This window comes from Brachyhypopomus gauderio, chromosome 9, assembly GCF_052324685.1.
Source record: "Brachyhypopomus gauderio isolate BG-103 chromosome 9, BGAUD_0.2, whole genome shotgun sequence".
Classification (NCBI taxonomy): domain Eukaryota; kingdom Metazoa; phylum Chordata; class Actinopteri; order Gymnotiformes; family Hypopomidae; genus Brachyhypopomus; species Brachyhypopomus gauderio.
Window position 1 is genome coordinate 26,132,207 of NC_135219.1, and position 5,066 is coordinate 26,137,272.

A 5,066-nucleotide genomic window follows, 5' to 3' on the forward strand; every position below is an offset into this window, starting at 1 on the left:
GCAGGAGGTGGCTGGCCCAGGGTGGATATCAGGAAAGGCTTGTCTCTCCTTGTCTCAGTTTTTCTCGGGTAGGAGGGCAGCCATATGGAAAAAGAAAAGAGGGACAATTAGCTCTGTATGGGATTATATGTGGGACAGAGGAAATGTAAACATTTTTGGAGTGTGGCAGCATTAAATTATTACAACCTAGCTATAATCTAAAAATACACTTGTATAAACATGTAAACAAAATAAATATTGTTTCCCCTTCAGTTAAAATAAATTAGAAGGAAAAGTGGAAATAATGCTATAGCAATAAAATGTGCCATTGTTGCTTTAAATAATAATGTTACTTTTAAATTGTCATTTACATAACTAATACTTAAGTGCACATTCACCATATTCAAATACTCAAGGATTTGCCTGCATTACTGCATTACTAGGATAATATCAGTTTTTTTTTCAGAAAAATCAACATGTCCATTTCAGGCATTTTCTTTCCACCAGTTGATTGGCAGTGTTGCGAATAACGCCATTAAAAATAACGGCGTTAGGTAACAGCGTCATTTTGTCAGTAACGGGATAATATAATTAATTACTTTTCCTGTCGTTACAACGCCGTTGACGTTACTGGTCATTAAAAGCGGTGCATTACTATATATTGATATACTAACAGTAATGCGAGCGGACCCCTGCCCAGGCTAGTGAGGAGTAACAGATCTCGATAGGTCACAGTTCTCGGTGTTACACCTGTTTAACTTAACAAGTCAGTAAGCGAGTGGCTAAGGCAGCGTTATGATAGCCAATCAGAGCCAGTGTTTTTACACGCGCGCCAAAGCACGCCAGTGACACACAAACGAAGAAGAGGCAGAAATGGCGAATCAGGAGCAAGCCGAAGAAAAATTTGCATTTTCAACTTGAAGTTCCTGAATGTCTACCAGACTGGGTATTTGATTTATTTAATTAAGAATAGAGGTTTAATTGTTAAGTTTGCTTCTGTTGTGAACAAACCAGTTGTCTCAGGTTGAGAGAATTTAATTTAATTTGATAGATGTAAATGCACTTTATATAGTGTAACTGTTTACTTTTGCTTTTTTTTCGAAGATTTGGGATTTTAAAGGATTTTTTTCTGCACTGATCTGTTGATGTGCAATAAATGTCAAAACTTAAACACCTTTATGATGTACTCATTTCAACTGACTGTGAAAACTGCTTTTTCAAAAAAATCCTTATTCATTGGCATAGAACTTTTTTTTTACTGTAATGCAAATAGTTACTTTCCCTGGTAACGATCAGTCAACATGTCCATGCGGGCCCCACATGGGTTTGAAATGGGCTGGCACATGGGCCCTTTTTGGGCAACCCAGCTGGGGCCCACAAAGATTTGTCCATCGGCTCCACATGGGCCCCATGTGTGTTAGCCCATGTGGGCCAATATTGGGGTCAATGTGGGCCTCAGGTGGGCCCCGTATGAGCAATGATTCACTGGCCCTACATGGGCCCCTTGTGTGTGTGGGATAATGACGGGGCCAGGGTGGGTAACAAGTAGGGCCCTTATGGTTAACTGCAGACACCCGCTTCAGCCCCATTAGGGGCCCATGGGCAAATCTTTATAGGGCCCATATGGGTTATGCAAAGGGGGCCCAAATATCAGCCCATCACTCACTAGAATGTCAGCTTGCATCACACATTTGGAGCACAATTACTATAATGCTAACTTGTGTCATCCAATGTGGGTCCATATGGAGTCATGGAGGGCTTCAGGTGAAGTCTCTGCTGTACATACCTAAAGCAATATTCAGTTGCATTTCTTACTTTGCAAAACTGTTGTATATAAGACCACAGCACTAAAGACTGTATTATCATAAGTAATTTCAATCAGAGATGAGCTGTTTAAAATAATACTTACATTTAAATGACGACAAATGCTTGATCAATCCTAATAAAAATGTTTTATTGAAAACGACAACTCATTAACAATTTTAACCATAAATGTCCATAAAACATATGTTAAGAGTCTTTAGAATCCTTTACTGTGTGTTGCTGAGTTGTGTAGTTTCACATCTTGTAGAGAGAGAGAGAGAGAGAAGAGGGGAGGGAGAGACAGACAACAGTATTAATTAATGCACACAACAGTAACACTGCAGATTATCTAAACCACTTTTAGCAATGATAAAAATCATTCTCTGTGAATCTAAAACATGGTAAAGCATAAAAATCCTGTTTGTACTATTGAATTAGCACACTAGGCCTGTTTAATGGGGATGCATTTTCTGCATCACCTGGGTCCTGACCATAATACACTGTACAGAACTCTATGAAGGCCCTTGCCAGCTTCTAGTTTGCACAGGATAATAAAATCCTGACCAGTACTCCTTCAAATATACTATACAATTCATTAATTTGAGCTGCTGCAATTACTCAAAATTTCCAAAGACAGTGATGTCTAACACTTCAATCACCTCTTGGGGGAGATTTTACAAAGGCCAAGTGATGTGTTTACAAGTTAGGTGTACATAAAACATTTAAAAACTCCAATATAGGAGCTGTCAGGGTTTTGGAAAGTAAAAATGACTGATTTTCACATGCCTTCATAGTCACATTATCACAAACGTGTAACTCACTATTGATTACTTACATCTGTTCTGCGTTCCTTTTTTGAAAGTCTCTGCGCATCATGGTCACGAGCATTGGTAAACCACTTTGAGACAGCTCTCTCAACATCTTCTTTAGTTAATTCTGAAGATAAGCATTTTGTTTTAGGGCACCTACAAAACAAAATTTAAAATTCAGATAGAAGAAACTGTGGCAAAAACAACCACCAAATGTTACTTAACAGATCAAAGAGCACCAAAAGGAGAAAACCGCTATCTAACTTGGACCCATTACAAGAATGATTAGTAGCTGTTTATCCATAAGACAATACTCTTTTCTGCTATACAAAAGATTTTCTATGGTAGGTTAGGACTACGATCATTTGTTTTTTCCCCTCATACTGGGATTAATACTACACAGCTCTACCTTAGAAATGCAGTCATTTGTATTTGGTATATTTAATGCCTGTTCTGTTCAGGACACGACTTACTATTAACTGTAAAGGTTTATCACTTAATTAATAACTAGCAGGACAATTATCTTTTCTACCAAAACGTTAAGCAAACATTATCTAAACCTAACCAGCTAGCTAGCTAACCAAGGTGACCACTTAATTCTAGTGTTTGCTAAGATAGGTTAACTCACTATCTTAGGTTAGCTAGCCTAGCAACATCAAAATTTGCACTTATGTCTTAGCTGATCTAGGAAAATTAATTAACTAAATCTAGGTGGGTTACGTCAAAATTGTGTAAACCTACACATTTTAAACACTATATTTCCCCCCACAGATTATTCTTCTTAGCCATAACAAATGAACGGCTTGCGTTCTACCTTTCAACACTAACGGTTGTTTTAGCTATCAAGCTAGCTAGTTAACATAGCTAGGTTTGAATTAAATATAACGTCAGGCATTATATCCTTAGATAATTTTCTTTCTTTCTTTGTATATTTGTTCTTTTACACATTGATAACCAAATTGGAGAAACCGGATAAAAAGTTAATTTCTTACCTCAGTGAATGATATCTCCAACGGATATAAAAATTCACTTTCAGTCAGGCCAGGCGGGAGACCGGTTAGTCTTTCGTTGGGGGCGGGGCCGCACGAGAGGAGGCGAGGCAATGGTTTATTCCATAACTCTGAAGCAGGTACATTAACTTTGTTGTTTTAACTTTATTAATATTTTGAATGAATTTAGTTATTATAACTGCTTCACAAGTTAAACTATATCAACATGCAATGTATTTGTTTGTGTGCCAGAGAAATATCCAGTTCTACCATCATTTGCTTGAGCTGAGGTATAAAATTGTGTACTATGTAAAAATGTCTGTTTTGTAAATGGTATTTAAAAGTCCGTTTTTAAAATATTAGACTCTTTTAAAAATCAGGCCCACGTGGGTCCCAACTATAACCCAACTGGGGCTGGGATTTATAACCCCAACGGGGCCCACAAATGTAACTCAACTGGGGCCCGAATAGAACCCATACAAAAGCCCACTCTAAGCCCATGCCCAGATAAAACCCATACTGCCCAGTTAAATCCCATGTGGGGCCCATGTGGACATGTTGGCTGGGCGTTACTTTTATTATAGAGTAATTCAGTTACTAACTACGTTACTTTTTTGAACAAGTAGTGAGTAGCCTAACTATAATTACTTTTTTAAAGTAACGTTCCCAACACTGTTGATTGGACAGCTGGTCAGTGGAAGAAGGGTGTCTCTTGTACATTTCAATTTTTGCCTCTATCCTATCTGGGCCACTGCTGGTTCAGTCCCCAAGTAGGTATTCTAGTTCTGTCCTCTTAAGAGGAGGTTGTTCCTTCACAACCAAATCCAGTTTCTCGTTTTGACATATAGGCAAAAACCAGCTTCAACTAAACTATGTAACTACGAAAAATGAATGCAGGGTTTATGGCAGGCCGTTTTAACATATAATGGGCTTCGTCTGATTATCTGTAATTACATTCTGGATATCTAAATATTAGTTTTGACTAGTAACAATTACAATTTGACTATCCGGAATAACAATTCAAGATATCTACATTTGCATTCTACCTAGTAAGAAGAACAATTCAAGATATCTTCAATTTCAATTTGACGGATCAAAACGACTTTTAAGATATCTAAAATGATATCACTGGATTCGTCATTTTATGAGTCACACATCCGTTATTCTTATTCAAGATATCTCTAACGTAATTATGACTAGTCAAAATGACATTTTTAGATATCTGAATTAAAGAAGTGCGTGCATTACGCCCCTTTTGCGATGTCGCTGAGTCGTCGAAACTGCTGCCTGCGGAATTTTGGGTGGCTAAAATGGCGTTAGCTGTTCTTGAAAAAATAGTCAGAAAATGCACGAGGCTGAAGTTGGTTACTTATTCACAGTTTGAGATTCGTTTGGTTATTTATTTGCAGCTCCGTATTCGGCGGCTGAAGTTGGTTCCTTATTCAAAAAGGGTGTGTTCACGATGCATGTTTGCTGCGCACTTTGT

General features: G+C 37.8%; 1 long non-coding RNA gene across 1 annotated transcript; it reads right to left on the reverse strand.

Moving 5' to 3' along the window:
* Positions 1 to 1,896: 1,896 nt before the first annotated feature.
* On the reverse strand, positions 1,897 to 3,685 carry LOC143523590 (uncharacterized). Its single transcript, XR_013133412.1, has 3 exons — positions 3,584 to 3,685; positions 2,618 to 2,747; positions 1,897 to 2,043 (listed from the first exon to the last, which is right to left on the reverse strand). It is a non-coding gene; the product is annotated as an uncharacterized LOC143523590 (long non-coding RNA).
* Between the last annotated feature and the right edge of the window lie 1,381 nt (positions 3,686 to 5,066).